The sequence below is a fragment of the Ochlerotatus camptorhynchus genome, unplaced genomic scaffold (assembly GCF_037179485.1).
Source record: "Ochlerotatus camptorhynchus isolate MF236.1 unplaced genomic scaffold, CSIRO-AGI_Acam_v1.1 ptg000209l, whole genome shotgun sequence".
In the NCBI taxonomy this organism is placed as follows: domain Eukaryota; kingdom Metazoa; phylum Arthropoda; class Insecta; order Diptera; family Culicidae; genus Ochlerotatus; species Ochlerotatus camptorhynchus.
The window spans coordinates 472,935-491,637 of NW_027040699.1; the positions used below are offsets into that span (position 1 = coordinate 472,935).

An 18,703-nucleotide genomic window follows, 5' to 3' on the forward strand; every position below is an offset into this window, starting at 1 on the left:
TGCATAATGAAAGCACAATATGATATCAGACTTATGTCGCAACATTTGAAATCAAAATGAGTTTTCATTATGATAGGAACTGCACACTTTAGTATCGATTTGCTTTCATTTTGTTAACCGACTTTGCTCGGGTGTTGAACAAGAGCATTGGCCTTTTCCACTGGGGTTATGAGTAAGGATGGATCCCAATTCTGATTAGGTGAGGAAAGGGGAGGGATGGGCATCGGCTTATTTTTTAAAATCATTGCCATTTTCCAGAATGGCTTAGCACAATCTGCGAGAGAGTGAATCTTGATTGCAAAATCGATACTTCTGAGATCCACCATCGTGACTTGGATGATTTTGTTCAAACGGTTGCAATTGGTCTTCAGTTTAGGCAGCCCAGTACGCTGGTACTGCCTACGAATCGTGTTGTGGAGTCTAATGAGGTCGTTAGTGGGCCTGTCAAGGTTCAGAGTACATGTTGCTCCCTGGCCCGGGAAATCGCTTCATCGATAGAGTGCAGACACCGGTCGATGTCGTGGGTCGTTTCCGGGTGGTGTCAACGCAGTTGGAACTGCGACTTGTTGATTGAGGAACCCACTTCAGCCACCACCGGATAGTGGTCCGAGCTGAGTTCCTGATACACGATGGGTTGCGAGATGTTGTTGATGTAGATATCGATGGTGGCGTGAGCACCGGACCTACTCAACCGGGTGGGAGTGTCGGACTCAAGATGTTGTACTGCACAGATAGTTGTTCAGGATGGTGCTGTTTTGATTGTGCCGACTGTTGGAGCAACACGCCGCAATGATGGTGATGGGGCCAAGCAATGTGCCAACTTCAACCCAGATGGCTTCGATAATTTTGAGTTCAAAGTACGACAGCAGGTGGCAGTTGATGTTACGCCTCACAGCCACGGATACTCCCCCTCCTCTTACACTGGTTCTGTCGAGTCTCAAAAGCCGACAGTCCGATAGGTAGATGTTGACTTCCGGCCTTAGATGGGTTTCGGTGATGATGGCAATGTCGATCTCCTTGGCGTTAAGGAAGTCAAGCAGTTCGATATGCTTGTACTTCAGCGAACAAGCGTTCCAATTTACAATCTTTATAACTTCACGGTTCATACTTAGGGACAAGGGACAAGGGTTGCTAAATCTGCAGTAGAGCTATCGCTTTCTAACTCCCGGATTAAACTTGCTTCAACATCAAGGATTGTGGTAAGCAAATTTCTTCCATAATACCACTGCCGGCCAGTGGGGGTTAGATTTAATACACACACACACATGGCCATAAAAGAGGCAGTTCATGCACTGCATTACATCACGGTGTTGAGGTCTGTACGACTGCCAAGAGATGATGACTTGGAACAGATCCCGGCTGTTATCCTTCAGTCCGGCAAGTGTGCTGGAGCCCTTGATAAAGTGGACCTGTTCCCGGTAGCTGGTGTTCGGCAAGGGTCGCCGATTCATCGGATACACTACCTCTGGATGTAAGCCGCTCCAGCTCAGCCTTTACAATGGCCGCCTCGAATGACGGCAAACCTCACAAAACTACCTTGAGTGGCTTCAGTGATGGCAAATCATGGGTGTAAAAATCCACCTTGTTGTCCTTCATGAAACTTCCGATAGCCTTGTACTCCTCCAGGCTGAAGCACATAATTTTTGATCCAACGCTGCAGAGCTTAAACCGAGGCTGTAGATTGTGATCTGTCAACACAGTCCTAAGCTGGTCGAAATCCTTCATTGAAGTGAAGAGTGGGGGAATCCACTCCTTGTTTTGTGATGGCAACAGCGTCACCACCACCTCCATTGCCAAGTAACAATTTTGGTTTTATGTAGGTTCTGTAGACCATGATTTAGACTTGTAGCATGCTTTAAAATCACAATAAAATTTGAAATGTTACTTGGGTTGTCTTCCTCGAGCACTGAGAACTGGTTGCTTTGTAGCACACAGTATTCAGTGTCGTTCATAGACTCTCCGGTCTGCGTTTGGGCCTTCTTCGTAGGGCCTCCTACCAACAATCAATACGAAACTAACGATTTTAAATTGGCTCACCACTTTAGTAGCCTATTGGTCCCAAGCAAACGATTAACGTACCCTATTCTAGTTGAAATTCTATTACTACACTATGTTTGTTTTGATTCGCTATGAAAGTTTGACAGATAACATCAGGGGTGTGTGGATTCATGCAGAACATGCAGGGGTGAGTGAAATAGCTTGGGACTGCTTGGGACCGTTGTTCTGGTACTGAGTGAGCCAAAAATAATAATGATTTTCTTCGGGACCCAGTGGTCTTAGAGTTACCTCTATGCTCCTACTGCTGATGCGCTAGTACGTTTTTGGCAAGTTGAACGAAACGATGACGGCAATTCCACGGCGCGAAATGAAGAACGAAACAAACTAAAACCGAACAATTCGAGAAGGCGTGCGGGAATCCGAACTGAACTGAACTGCTTTACGGTCAAGCAGAGAATCATGGCAGCCAAACGATGACTGCAGTCAAACTTTCTACGTTTCGCTTACTTAAGCATTTGGATTATAGCTCTATGCCTCTCCTTTTTTCTGTATTTAGCTGATGTAGGTGAATGAATTGAAAAAAATGCTACTATGTCCACGCTGCAACGAACAAGGTCGAGGTCGACCCGTCCAACGTGCAACGCTGAATGATTATGCGGTTTCGGCTTGTGTTGTTAGGGACCAACTTTCTGATGGCTGTGTTAGGGTGAGTACCTTGCGGTCGAAGAAAATGTATGAGAAATTTGAATGTTTCCATATCTCTTAATTTTGAATATTATTACCATTTATAATGTGTGACGTACCACACAAATCTTATAAAACTACCGAATCGATCGACATACAAATCATCAAAATCCATTGATTATTGGCTAAGTTATTAGCATTTAAAGTCTGACCAATTTTCGTTACATTTTTTGGATTGACACCCTTCCCGAAAGACGTAGTCCTACATCAGTTTCACTCCCACAGATACTCGAAAAAAATGTGGAAAGCGAACTAAAACAACTTCATCAAGAGGTGCCAAATTCAGCCCTAAAAGGCAACATAAACAGAACACTACCATTAACAACTACAAACAGACGCGAGATGGACCGAACCCGGTAGTGATCTCGAATTCTAAGCACCTTACAGTTGCTGTGACACTCCCAACCTAACAAAATGAATTCATCAGAGCATTCTGCCGGATCCACACAGGCTTTTTCACTGTTTGAAATTATATTATTTTTAGTTAAACGCTAATAGGAAGAGCAGACAATACGGGGGCGAAAACGAACCACTTTTCTGTCAAACGCGAACCAGCTCGTGATTGGTCGATTTGAAGTGCGTAACCTCTTCCACTTAGGTTAAACGTAATCCTGCTGGAAACGTTCACATTTTTACTACGGACAAGCAGCAGACATTATACGACAGTGGCCACAATACGGCCACTCAATCGCAAGGATCATCCATCCATTTCTCGTCCACAGTTGAGATTGATTACATTGCGAAAAAGAAAAGAACTCTCATTCACACGCATGAAAGTACTCATCAGGCCCATCGGATTTTAACGAATCCCGAAACACTACATTGCCAACTGCCTACATACCAGTACCTACTATAGTCGCTATATTCATAGTCTGGCGGATAGAATTTCTATCTATCAAAAAGCGGAACCAATTCAATATATTGTGGACGAAGAATTGAAAAGGAACTATCAACTTTTATAAACAAAACGTTGATTATTGATTCCTCGCCAATCGAACGCAAATTGCGTCCATCATCGGATAGGGAAACCTTTCCCCAACCCAAAGATGGTGTTAGTTTGCGTAGGGCTTGAGTCACGAGAAAGGCGTTTCCGAAGTTTTGTTCGCAATAGCTAATGTGCTTTTTTCTGTTGTTGGTCATGATTTGCTCGATTGGCTCCGCTATTTGACAACTCGATTCTATTATATCGAGATTCTATCAGAGGACTGCAACGCCTGTCGTCTGCGAATAACTCGAGTGAAGCAATCTAGTGCCAACCACCGACGGGCATCGATTGCCATCCATTGACGGCAATCGAATGTGCAGGAAAGCAGCTTCCACACCTCCGTAGGATATCGCACCCATTCAAACACACATGGGCCGGAAGCCAAATTTCTTGCTTGGTGCTCTGGTGCTAATTTGACAGCTCATCCTTTTCCTCTATGATTAAGCTTGGTACATGTCGCGCCGCCTTGATAGAGTTTTCTAGATAACGTTATAACAAATTGTCCTGCAAATTGTGCTAGTCAATTCAAAAACAACTAAATCATTTTTTTTTTTAATTGTCCATTGCGGGAAAGTAAGAATGGTTTTGAAGACATTACATTTGTTGCCACCTTGCCGCACTTTATGTTACATGGTTGGAGCTTAAAGATGTTCTGGATCACCAGCGCTGCTGATAATTTTGGCAGTTTCAAGAACTGGATAGCAGTGCAGGGGGTTGCTATATACCTACTGTTTTCAACTTTAATGTGCTGTTTACACTTGTTCTGGTATGCTAGCGCTTGTGTACTAGAACTGTACTAAGAGCACCCGCACCGGTGCGTTGCTATTTGGGCTGCTAGTTTGACAACTTTAGCCGTTGCTATTTTAGATAACAACTAGTTTACGCACCGGCTATTGCTATCACGATTGTATATTTATGTTTTCGACTATCGCATCGGTAGTTGCTAAACTTATCGTCGAACTTCGAGCTGAAATTGATCACAGAGTTTCGTTATTATTATTTTTTCGACAATATTGATATACCCGACAATGACCATGAAAGCTGAAGCACAGACAAACAGGCGTAACTCTTCATTCTGGATCATCGTTTGCGCATTTAACGATTGGTTTGAATGTTATCGTTTCCGCGAACTACTCGCCGCAGCACTGGCACCGGATCACTTAGACGTTTCTATATATTCGGTGTTTATTGCATGCAACATTGTATGCGAATCAGCGAGAAAGCTTGTTTTCCGCGAGAAGCCCGCAAGAAATCGTTACTGCAGTCCTATGTTTGGCGGTAGGGTTTTTGATCTAATTTCCGTCCTACTAAGCACAACCCGCGCTTTACCTCTCTTTTCTGAACGAGTTTAAACAAAAAATGGAATATTTCTGTCAACGATGACTTTTAAATTTATTCACCATTCCATACGTACCGTTAGATTTGATAAAGAGTCACAAATTGTTGAGATATTGTTTTAAATCCAATACTGCTTCTTGATTCTAAACTCGTTCTACGAGTTTCAATTCCGTCCTAAAGCATTGAAACTCCATTAGATTTTCTTCGTCCTACGGATAAACGTAGAAAAAGGGGATTCGCTAGGAGCGCTTCTTTTGTTTTGAAAACAATGAACGTAACTAGTCATACAATGCGCTCTAACAGGATTTATGTTGTAGCTAATGAACTAACGCATCGGAACAAACCTATTATTGATTTGTGCACAGTGAAATCATTGATATTATTAATCTTTTCTGATCGATAGAACGGAAATGGGCGATTACGACGAAGTAGTGCTCTACCCTACTATGTTTTGAAGATAATTCCATTCAATGAGTTACGTCTGTTTCTAACTTTTTTCGAGTAAAGTCCTTACTGTCTGCGGTGGGGGATAGGTCTAGCGATGTTCATCACCACCTAAAGCCTACCGTTGTCGAAAGCATTTTCAATCTATCGGAATTATCAATCTATCTTTTTCAGAACTTTCTCTAGCTAATAAATTATCGCTCTAAAGCTTCATGTTGATATTAGTATAGCAGTTTTTATAAGCTATTGAAAAATCTTGGAAGTACAGGGAACTTCCAAGGAGTTCGTGAAACTTCCCAGAAGTTCAGGGAACTTCATAGAGGCTCAGGGAACTTCAAATAGATTGGATAGATGAATCATCAAAGTTTCTGTATTTGAATCAACTTGGAACTTCAAACCGGATTTTTTTTTTTAATTCCTGAGGGTTCATCTCAGGTATTCCATTACCATTTGCTCCTTAATCCATAATTATCGACAGAACGCTCTTTGATTCACACCTCAATTCTCATAAAATTTTTAATAATTCTCGCTGTAGTACCCTAGAAATCCTCAAACAATTCTCCTGAAAATATCTCTCCTCAGTACTCTTCTAAAATTCCAATGCAATGATCTACGGAATTACCTCTGTATTCCACTTAGAATTCCTTTGGAGTGGCTCCGATCATTCCATGAAATGGTTCTCAGAAGTCTCCAGAAACTCTACTTTGAGATCTCTAAAGATAATTACAGGACCAATCTTGAAACTTTTCATAGTATTCCTTTGAAATTTACCTCAAAACTTTGTTGGAAATTTCCTTGACACTATCATCATCAAATTTCATTGAAATAATCCTAATTGAAATTCTCAGAATTTTCATTGAGTTTTATTCCGAATTCCCTTTGGATTCTCATGCTTCGCTTGGAATTCTACTAACAAGTACTGTTTGTGCAACTGTCCATTAAGTGTGTACTTACCCTTCCAGCCGTACTGATGTAAACTACACAAACAGGTGCCACTAGTAATGGAATAAATGTATCGTCTTCAGTGTATTGTATCCATTTTCATTATCAATAAAAGCAATAGTTCAAGAGCAAATTTTCATTACGTCGAAAGTAACAAAGGTAAACAAAGTCGAGCTATCAGTGTCAATCGATACTCCTGCTATTACACTATATACTGTCCGAATATAGGATCACATCCCATTTTTAAATTTATTTACCAGTCAAATTGCTTTTTGACGTAATCACCTTCCGATCAAAATAGTTTTCGATGTTACTCAAGTCACCCGATTTCTATGGAGATGCCGTTTGACTTAAGTAACAGCGCTGAGAAACCCGTGAAAAGTGTACGTTCGTCGTTTCGCTTTCTCATTATTAAAGTGAATAAATCGAACTGCTTGTTGCTAAGATGATTTCGGTGGTCCTAAAATGATGAATGGGCTGCACGTAAGGAGACGTAATTGACAATTCTCCCGAATATCCTGGTAAATACACTTTGACTTAAGTAACAATAGGGGCCACCAAACGACGTATAATAACTTTTGACTTAAAAACCAGTACTTTTTAACATGAAAGCTAGCGAATTGCATTTGTATGATTAGAACCCTGCTATATATTTTAAACATTGCTATCACTATGAGATTATACGAGTTTAATTGAGCATAGGAATAACTTTTCGGTCATCAAAACAAAACCTTATTTTTCTCGGATTGGTGCGAATGTTACTTACGACATAATGAAAATTTGCTCTTGAGTTCGTATGCCTCCGCCATGGTAGGACGGCCAGACAATGGTTCGTCATTTGATTTATAAAATAACACAACGTAAGAAAAGGTCCTGCCCGTGCGCGACAAGTACCTTGGAGTTCTCCTTAGAATTCACTTTCAGTTTTCCTAGCAAATCTCTTAGAAAAGTCTGCTCAAAGTTACTTTGTATTTTTAGAAATAAATCTATTTGGAATTACCTCCGCAGAATTCTCTTGTAAATTTACTTTGACTATTACAGACTTGTAACTCTATTCAGAACTACTTACCTGGAGTCTGGTGCTCCTTAGAACTAATTTGAAAAGAATGCTCAGATTGCATTTTCCTAAAAAATTTTCTATTGATATTTTCCCCTGATTTCTTTTGAAATTAGATCCTTGGAAATTCTCATCAAATGTAATCATTAAAGTTCTCAAGCTTTCAACCTTTGCTTGGCACAACATTTATTTGAAATCTGGGTTCTTGGTATTTGATCTTTGGCTGTGGTCTTGAAAAATTATGTTCATTCCAGACTCTTTAAAAGGTTGATTTCAGTAGGTCCAAGATTTCAAACAAAAAGTCCAAGTTTAAAATCTGCAAAAATTAGCCATGTTCCGAATTAAAAAAAAAAATTAATTTCAGCCTAAGAATATATGTTCCCACTGAAAATAAATCCACTCCAGAATTAGTATGTTCCACGAGTAACAGGAACTAACGAGGACGATAAAGTTGGTTGTACATACCTACTATAAAATATTTCATATTATTTTTTTTAATAAATATATTCTATTCCTGATGAATGTGGGCGTCTTAGTGGAATACTTCCTTAATGTCCAGACTTCTTCTGTGTATTGTACTAAAACTCGACGAAATACGCGGCTCTTGTATGACCGTGTTTTAACGAAACACAAGGGCTACACTTTGATCGATGATGAAACATACGTCAAACTCGATTTTAAGCAGCTTCCCGGTCAAAAGATTTATTCAAGTTCGTGTTTGCCGACAAGTTTGCGAAGAAGGTCACCATTCGTCAAATCCTCGACGATGGCATCCCAAGTTTACATCGAAGAATGCCCTAAAGGTATTGCCAAAGCCGTCATTTACTCAAACTAGGTATCATTTCAATTTAAAATTTTAGAAGACATAAAGCAGATCAAATTAAGATGCTATTATAATCGAACGAATCCCCTACCAAAAGGTGCTAAAAGCTGTTTGAGCAAAGCTGATAATAATCCAAATGCCTTTTTGGCGGTCACACCAACTTCGACAGAAAGGAAATATGCGATATAGGTAGGTCCCTTGTTTATTTCAAACATTGAAAACCACTTTCCACCGACACTTGATTAGGACGGCCCGGAGTTGATGTACTGCACGAAATTTCTAAACAAATCAAGACTGTTTACTCCCAAATCGTTCACTAAATACTTTCCTAGTACTAATCATTGCGCTGCTTAGAGAGCTCTTCCCTATTAATAGAATCAACCATCTTCGCTCCGAAATGATTGATCCCCGTACCTCCTTATCTCCTCGAACTCAGACTCGTCGTCCGTACATTAAAACTACAAAATGCATATAAATCGACCGTAAATGTCTGCCGGGAAGTCAATCCCCGTGACCGTTGATGTCGTATCAGAGGAAATCGAATCGGAAATTAAGGCTAGGGTTAGAAGAAAAAACGGATAATTACTTACGATTTTCACTCCTCCGGACGACCGCAATCCACTTGCCTACTACCGTTGTTGTTGTTGTTGTGGTTGATGATGATGATGTGCTTCAATGCCGAAGAAAATCTGCGCGAAAGCGCCATCAGCTGCCGCATTTCCTCCCCAGCGCACAGTAGGCGGGGAAGGTAGACCAGAGGATGTAAGCTTTTAATCTCGATGTTAATCTTCTTTCTCCTCGAGATTACAGCAATTGCGAGCACAGCTAGAAGCAGCCTTTCAAAGGGAAATCACTCACTTCCTCATGTATATTCAAAGGAACGCTTTTGTCACAACTTTCTTGCACTTGTTTCGAATCGAACACCAAACAATCCCGATTGACCGTATTCTTTTTGCTTTCTGGGGATCTCCACTCGTCGAAGCAGGCCGTCCCCGTGCGGAGAGCAGGAAAAACCTGATCTTCGGCGCAAATCAAAGCAGGCACCAACTTCGCAACACGACTTGTTGTTCGCCGTACAGAAAGGTCGTTGATATTCCAGCTGCTCGATCGTCGATGGCAGTCAGCCACCAGCAGCAAGATCGATCGGTGTAAGACTTGATTTTTTTTTTGTTATTACTGAAGATCACGTTCCGTGGTAAATAGCACCAACAATGACAGCGGCTTGTGTGCTGCTACGGCACTGTAAATCGCGAATTTTTCTGCTAACTCACGAAGGCATGCTCGCAATTTCAGAAATTAATCTCCAATACACTTAGCGGATCACTTGGGCAACTCTTAAACGGGGTTCTCCCGACGATCGTTGTGGTGAGCTTGAGGTCTACGTGCGCGATCTTCACCACTTGAAGTTTTCGAGCACTGTTGTTCTTTTTTTTCGTTTTCTTCTTCCGCGAAAGTCACACTTCCAAATGCTAGTAGCCTTCGATAGGAAACTGCAACCGCTTTGTTTTGAACACGTCGCCTATGACAACGATCAACGACACGCACGACGACGACGACGACGCCTACTGAGGGAAGCGATCTTTCCTGTCAGTTAGAGAAAAATCCTCCAAAAACCACGAGTCAATGCGTTGTAATGATGATTTCACAAATCCGACCGACACAGGAACCGTTCCGAAAAGAAAAGAGAACCGTGTGTTCGAACCCGAGATACAAGCCTAAGCCATAGAACTGCCTAGCTGGAAGAGGAGAGACCGACTGGACTGGTTTTTTCGGCTTCCTCTTCATTCACTCCGTTGTTCTCTCGCCCGTCTGCTTCGTTTCGTGTCGTTTTGTGCAGCCCACACCACCGTCACGACTACAGAGATACCTACCGACCTACACCCGTCCCACCGTCCCCGTCGCCAACGACAACCGTTCACATTTGGGAGGCCCAACAACCCAACTTGACTGGGGAGAAGCACGATTCACCAACACCACGGCGAACAGATCGACGGATCGCGAGGCGATCATGTGCTGGGCTATGAATGACTGCCGAAACGGGCTCAGCTCAGCAGCATGATGCATTATCGCAAACGGCCCTATCACAACGACCAGTGTGCAGTTTATGTGCAATGTACTGAGCTTATTACACACGCATACGCCTAAAGCCGCCCTTTTCCATGCTATGCTACATCTCCGGGCGAGAGCATGAGCATAATGTTGTTGCAGCAGCGGCAGCCCCTCATTTTCCGACAGGGATCGTCCACACTCAACGAGGTGACTTATGCTTTATGCTTTATGCAGCAGTGTGCACCGGCGCTCCGACCAGACGAGTGAAAGAAGAGAAAGGAAACGAATTAATTAAGTGGATTAAGTGCGTCCCGGGGATTTGGCCGCAGATGATCGCGCGCGCATTGACACTAGGCACCTACCTATAGGCGAGCCAGTTACTAAGTGCGAGTTGCTAAGGCGACAAATGCATGGGTTCGATGATAACAAGACAACGCAAATGGCACAGTAGGCATATAGTAGGTGGCGGGCGGGGTACTTACACAGTTTACTGCGATCGCTAGGAACTGTTTAATCGGTTCAGTTTACTCTTCGTTTTTACACAAGTGATAACGAAAGGGATCACAAAGTAGGCAATGTAAATACTGCTAGTGGATTATTATGCATTGGAATTTTTTTAGCGTTTTTTTTTATTCGATTTTTCAAATTGTATACCGATTAATACCAATTTTTTAAATTATGAAAATTATTATTGCCTACCAGGGCTCGAATTTCGGAAAAAAAATACTGTGAGAGACTTGTATCTCTGAAACTTCAGAAAAGTCTAGACTTTTGAGTAAGTTCCGATAAATTAAAGATAGTTTCATTAACTTCTGTTCAAATTTCAAAACCCGAAAGTTTCAGGAAACGCTGGGCAACATCAGAAATATTTTGGAAACTTCACAAGTTCAGGAAAGTTTCAGAGAATTGAGAGAACTTTAGGGAAGCTCCGTGAACATCAGGACAGATCAATTATTTTCAAGGAAATGCTGATATTTTAAAGGATTTCCGAGAAACTCAGGCAATGTTCCACAAATTTTTGGAAACGTGAGGTGAGTAACATGAACATTAGAACATTGTGAGAACATTTTAATGGCAGTGCCAAGAATTAAAATTTTAAAAATTGGGAAGATCAAAGATCTTCAATGCTAATGATACAATAAATTCAAGAAAATTGTGAGAGCACTTAAGAAATTTCGTAATATTCAAGAAAGTCCAGATACATTCAAAGATGATTATAGATATTCAGAGAAGTTCCGAGTACTTGGAGGATGATCAGAGAACTCAAAAACAGGCCCATTAACTTCAAGAAAATTACAAGAACTTTTAAGGAATTCCGTTGAATTATGAAGTATTCCTAAGTGCATTTCAGAAATGTTCCGAAAACCTCAGGGGCATTGCGAGGTCTTCAGGGATGTTTTATGAATATCAGGAAAATTTGCTGGATCATTAGAACATCCCCCAGAAATCTCTTTCTTCCGGAATTATGTTCTTGCTTCTTTCGACTGTTCCGTAGACGCTCTGGCTTCCAAATTTCTCCAGAAGTTTCTTGCAATCCACCTTAGGAAGTGTCTGCCAGCGTCTCCAGGAAGTTTCTTCCGTCTTCTTCTGGAAGTGTGTCCATAAGCCCTAGGTTTTCGACTTTTATTGGAAGGTTTTTCCGAACTTCTTCTGGCTTCCCCTAGAACTGGGTACTTCTGGAATTTATTTCCATTTTCCGAAACTTTTCTGGCTTCCTTTGGATGTGACATCGGATTTTTTTTTTCCGATGGTTTCTTTGAATATTCACTAGAAGTTTCTCAATTCTTGTATTGGTAGTTCCCGGATGTTTCTCCGACTTTTCTTAGAACTTTACTCGAATTTCGTCCAGAAAAGCTTCTTTCTTCTTTCTCTGAATGTTTCTTCAGAAGCTAATTCAAAAATTCCTCTGACTTTTTTTTCAGAATTTTCCGATCATAGTCCAAAAGTTAAAATAAATTAAAATAGTAACCGATTTTCCTTTGATACCGATAAACTTTAAAACAATCTGGCATCGCTGCTAATGGCCAAAGGTACAAAAGAACAAACGCACAAAACGTCTAATGATAAGAAGGGGGACAAAAGATCGACTGATTCAAGGAGGGATAAAAGGTCGATCTTTTCAAACAGGGACAATATAAAAATCTAGATATAGCTGGACTTAGGGCCTAACAGCTTTTGTAAACAATGACTTCTCTTGATGATTTCTAGAAATTTAAGGCTCGCCCACGCAAACCAACATCCTCATCGGGTAGGGAATCTACCATCTATCCATGGTTAGGTTGGTCTGCGGGGACTTGCCTTGAATTCCTAGAAATCATCGATAGAAGTCATTGTTTACAAAAGCTGTTACGTCCTAATTCCTGCTCTATCTAGAAATGTCGACTTGACAAAACGTTAAATAACATAAGGTCTAAGATACAAGAGGCCGAATGTACGAAGGGTCGAATGATTCAAAAAGGAACAAAAGGTCGATTGGTGGTTGTGAAGCTGGTCAGATGGCAAATAGTTGAAAGAATACTTGACAGACTTAAGACACCGATACGTTAAATATCAAATGATTGATCATTGATATCGATTATTGATTTGATTACAAGCAGTGATGCAGAAAAGGAGAAATATTAATAATGCAATCCTAGCTTTCAGGGTCATTTTAACTACGGATGTTGATGCAATTTGCCTTAAAATTTTAAACCGATTGATTCAACATTAGCTTGTAAAAACAACGCAGTACGAATACTGTTCCGAAGGATTCGACCAAAGGTTATAAGGAAGAATGGATCATTCGACCTTTTGTCATCATTCAACGATTAGTCTATTCGACTATTTGTTCCTTTTTGAACCGTTCGACCTTTTGTCCATTCAACCTTTTGATCATTCGACCTTTAGTCCCTCTTTGGACCATTCGACCTTTTGTCTCATCAGCCTTATACATTCCATATGTGGTGTTTACATCTGTGCGGATTTACGCGCGCTAGTGTACTAGTCAATTAGCACGAATTTCAGTTGCTCCTGAAATCTCATGCTGGTAGACGCTGGTGCCCTGTTTACATTATGCTGGCGAGCTTTTTTGCTAGCAGCTGGCTCATTAGCGCTAGTGAAATAGCACAAATGTAAACACCCCAATAATACAAATCATATAGCGCTAATGGGGTGTTTACATCTGTGCGGATTTGCTAGCGCTAGTGTACTGCTGCCCAGTTTACATTATGCTAGTGAGCTTTTTGACTAGCAGCTAGCTCATTAGCGCTAGTGAAATAGCATAAGTGTAAGCACCCCATACAGGAGGATAGACTGGAAACGCTCGTGGATCTTGCTGTCAACGTAGAAAATTTCTGTGCGACAGTGGACCCATGTGGATTGGAGGAGTACTTGTACAACGTGACCTTTCTCCATCAACTCGTCAACAAGCTGCCACCTTCTATCAAGTTGAATTGTGCACAGTGCAAACAATCACTTCCCATGGTTCAGCAACTGGCTCTATTCTCTAGCGGAAGCCGCCAGCGCGGTGATCATTCTCAATGTCGCTGTTCGGACTGAAATTCGTGGAAACAAGAAAGGGAATTCCTTCCATCGGATCATCGCGTCACTGCATCATTCAAAGCAAAATCGGCTCACGATAACTGTCCAGTGTGCAAGGGAACCTGCAAGTGGATCGCCAAATGCAAGAGCTTCATAGAAGTCTCTCGTGATTCAAGCTGTGCTACAGCACGAGACCTCGGCCGTTGTCGGAGATGCCGACGTCGGAACAACGGAGCATGTCAAGTAAAGCAAGCAACGACCAGAAGAACGCCTCGCCGTCATCTACAAGCAAATCACTCAATAACACAAACAAACCCTCGTCAACAAATCGCAACGACCCTGCTCAACCAGGAACGAGTACGTCCGGACAAGGGTGCCATACTCATCAGGTTACATCAAGTCGCGTACTTTTCCGGTACTTACCGGTAGTTCTTCAAGGAAAGCACAGATCGATCCTGACGTTCGCCTACCTGGACGATGGATAATGATCTAGCGGAGGAGCTGAAGCTTGTAGGAGAGAAAAAGCCTCTATGTTTGCAATGGACAGGTGGAGCCCAACGACGAGAAAACAGTTCGAGAGCTGTCAGTTTGGAAGTAGCGGCAGCTCACAGTCCTTCCAGGAAGTATACCTTGAACGGCGTGCGAATAGTAGACGAACATCTACTACTGTCACAAACGCTCAACGTAGAAGAACTTTGCAAGCTGTATCATCACCATAATGATTTGCCTATCGCTTCGTATGTTCGGCCGAAAATCCTGATTGGCATGAAGGAACAGCACCTCAGTTTAGTCCTGAAAAGTCGAGTGGGTATAAGAAACCAGCCTGGCTGGACAGTCTGAGGCCGACAACATAGTAGAAGCGATTCGATGCGATAGCAATTGTCAAAACGAAATGAAACGGCAAGCAAAGTAGCCTATGACATAGTGAAAGCGTTTTTGAAAACATTACAGTCGCTCGCGCAGTGCAAAATATTTGTTCAAATTTGTTTCAATTCAGCATGGATTCATCCGGTGAGGAATATTTCGCTTCCTCAAGCACGATTAATTTCGTAATGAACAACAAAAGAGAGTTTGTAGTTCACCCGATCAATCGAAATAGAAGGCAAGATGAGGAGTTCTTCAGATTGTACGAAGATCTTCGTAAATATCCAGAGAAGTTTCGGTCTTACACAAGAATGGATATGGACACATTCGATCTGATTTTGAATATAGTGACAAACACAAGGGTTAAGTCACTCAGCACATTGTGCCGAAATTACATTCGGCACAGCTTGGGCACATCCATCGGCACACCTTTGGGATACCTTTGGCACAGCTTCAGCAAACCTTCGGCACAATCTCATAGGCATTGGATTGTGGTGAATAAAATGGGAGCTGTCCAGCAGTGCTGTCATTGAAGTGGTTCACAACATTACGTGCTGTTTGACTGCATGTTCAGGAACATCCTCCAATTGAATATACCAAAGGAACTCAGACCAGCAATTCAATTATAGATCTTAATACGAAATATAGGTTCTAGAGTGGGCTCAAGAGAAAGAGGCAGTAAATTAGACCCCATTAGTAACCTTAATTCAAATAATGCTACAACTCACACAAAACAAACTACAGAAGTCTATTCATCATCCTCCATAGTCGGTCTCCAACAATGTTCCCCCGAGTGTTCCCCACCGGTTCGAACTCTTTTCAGCTGCTGATAGACCGTTGCTTTTTACATCACGAAAGGCTAGGTTTCTGCTCTGCCTTTGATGGCATTATAAAACTCTAAAACACAGGACTTTTATTATCATATGAACGCAAAACACCAAAATTTCGCACACTCGCCGTTTCCCGCGTCATCATCATCGTTGATTTATCCTTGCTTTCAAACCATAACATTCAAGCTGTCAGAAATACCGGGTTGCCGGGATGGGTATTTTACAAACGATCACAGCTTGCTCTGTGACCGGCACAATCGGCTTACTTGCGGCACACTGACAAAAAGGATGACCCAAGATTGGTGTGCGGAGTGACCTACCCCTTGGACAAACAAGATTATCGGTCCACATGCGTTCGAAGGCGCCAAAACACAACACGAACAGCTCTGTCGCTTTGCTGAACGCTGCACACTTCTTCGCATCGCTTTCACTATGATAGGTTTGGGCGATTCCCATAGAACGCTTATATGTGGACCGTACACGATTGCTTTTATTGACAATAATCGTATTGTCAATACATTTTATATTGACGTCAATACATCGGTATTGACAATATTTCTGTATTCACATCATCAATATTATTGTCAATACTTGTAAGTATTGACAATATTTCTTACCGTGTGGGGTTCGCTATAGAGGAGCTTTCACGCAAGCGCTTCGCTTATTGCCAACGCATCGAATCACTTCTACTATGTTGTCGGCCTGAGGAGGAGGAGGCCTCGAGAGACTCAAAACGATGCCGCTAGTCGAGTGCACTCAGTCTTCCGCCGCATGTGTGCTCATGCGAATCACCATCGGACGAGGATCTACACAAGGCGATGAAGGAATATTTCGCTGTCGACATTTTGGGAGTTGCGCAGCTGAAGAGAGCGCTTTTGTCTACAGCAGATGAACGAGCTCAGTCGTTGCTGGAATCTTGCACCGTGTGGAGACCGCTTTGAAACTGGCTTACTTTGGCGCTATGACAATATCCGTCTATCAGGCAGCCGCTCAATGGCATTACGTAGACTTCAATGTCTCAAGAAGCGAATGGATAAGGACCCTAAGCTCACGGAAGCGCTGAACCAGAAAATCAGTGACTTCGTCACGAAAGGATGCGCTAGAAGGACTGAAGAAGCTATACCAGCGAGTCTGATACTTGCCCACATTACCCGTTACTAACATCAACAAGGGAAGATCCGAATAGTATGGAACGCTGCTGCCTCTGCACTCTGCTGACTCGGATACCTTTACCTACAGGTTGGATAGGCTCGCTACTGTCCAACACACCGAATTGTGAATATATCCAGCTCCACACGTTTGTCGACGCTGGTGACAATGGAGTTGGTGCGGTCTGTTAGCTGCGCTTCTCCCAAGATGACGTCGTGGAATGCAGCTTAGTGGCTGCTAAAATTAGAGTTGCTCCGTTGAAATTTCTCTCAACACCTAGATTGGAACTTCAAGCAGCATTGATTGGCGCCATGCTAGTTCGATCCGTTTCGGAAGCCTTATCAATCCGGATCTCACGTCGCTACTACTGGTCGGATTCGCAAGACGTACTGTGCTGGATCAACTCTGACCACCGGCGTTACTCGCAGCTCGTCGCGTTCCGGGTCCGGAAATGAGTGAATTGAGATGCGTTCCCCATATAATGGGACGAAATGGAAAGGGCTTCCTGACATGCCCTAAGAGGCACGATGGTTCAACGGCCCCGAGTTTATGCAGTACCTGGAAACAGATTGAAAACAATGACTTCTATCGATGATTTTTAGGAACTCAAGGCACGCCAACGCAAACCAACACAACCGTCAGGTAGGGGAAGTCTTCCTCTACCAGATGCTATTGTTGATTTGCATTAGCGAGCCTTAACATTATAGAAATCATCGAAAGAAGTCATTGTTTCCAAAAGCGGTTACGCCCTAATTCCAGCTCTATCTAGATATATACAGATATACAGATTCTTGGCTCTGAAATCATGCAGAAAATCTGTAAAATACAGAATAATCTGTATAGGGGAAATGGATGTAATATCGGCCTAAATGCCCCTAATTGGGCCCATACATAAATTCAGCAATCGACTAAATTTTCTATAGTGACCAAAAATATCCATTAGTACCGTCCCCAATGACGCGTCCATCTAGATAAAATTGATAAATAGCAGATTTTTAGCGATGGGCCCAATCTTAGATCCATAGGCCAACATTAGAGCCATTTCCCCTATATGGCAACCCTGATTGCCATCCATATCAGTAAGTTGTTATTTGACTAGTGTCATCAAGAAATAATCGATAAGGCAACATGAACAACAATTGGGAACAGAAACTTAAGGGCTCAACTTTTAAACGTACTGGTAATCCTATTAATCAGATGTATTCAACCTAACTGTAGCTGTACTTAAATATTATCTGAGCTCATCGATCAAGATTCGTTCGTTCTAGGAGTTGCAGCAGTCCATTTAACAATCTCCTAGCCCTTCCTTTCTGAACGTATTTAGCGTTCGCTCATTAGATTAAGTACTTTAGCTAAAGAGCTCCATTTAGGGTGCGCGTCCGACACTAGCCCCACAAATGCACACGATCAACTTGCTGCAGCAGTTTAAACTCAATTAAGGTGTATCTATCCATGCCTAGCCGCTCCAGTGTGCCGCCCTGGAGGTTCATCGACATCATTGCACATAAGTAATACACGTATGCGATGCAAGCATGCATGCGGTCGCACTATAAGCGCTGAACAGTACCGTTCATCGCCGCTTTTACGCATCATCACCATACTTCTATCTACCTACCTACCTACTACGAGACGAGCCACACCACATAAAAGGGGAAATGCGCAAAAAAAAAAACAACTAACTAACCCATTATCTGTTCTTATTGAGTGCCGACTACAACGTGGCCCGGCCGGCTCATTGCACTTTTGCGCTGGAGTCTGCTGGTTGGTTGAGTTTAGGCGCCTTCATCGTGCAGCAGCATCCTCGATTGATAGTGAGTAAACGATCTTAGCGGACACAATGTACGGGGCTGGGGTAGTAATTATTTATGCAATTATTCATTGGATGACCTCTTTGCTACGTTGATGCCGATAGGGGCATTGTATTACAGTACATACGAACACATAGGAATATAGAGTGCTTA

At 42.2% G+C, this 18,703-nt stretch overlaps 2 protein-coding genes across 2 annotated transcripts in view; both read right to left on the minus strand.

Moving 5' to 3' along the window:
* bdg (bedraggled) overlaps positions 1–10,339 on the minus strand; it is a 226,760-nt gene extending 216,421 nt beyond the window's left edge. The window contains exon 1 of the mRNA XM_065224250.1: positions 8,922–10,339. The gene's annotated coding sequence lies outside the window, so the exon portion shown is untranslated. The remainder of the gene's footprint in view (positions 1–8,921) is intronic.
* Positions 1–18,703, minus strand: part of LOC135703178 (G1/S-specific cyclin-D2-like) — a 306,040-nt gene that overhangs the window by 203,833 nt on the left and 83,504 nt on the right. The gene's annotated exons all lie outside the window — the stretch shown is intronic.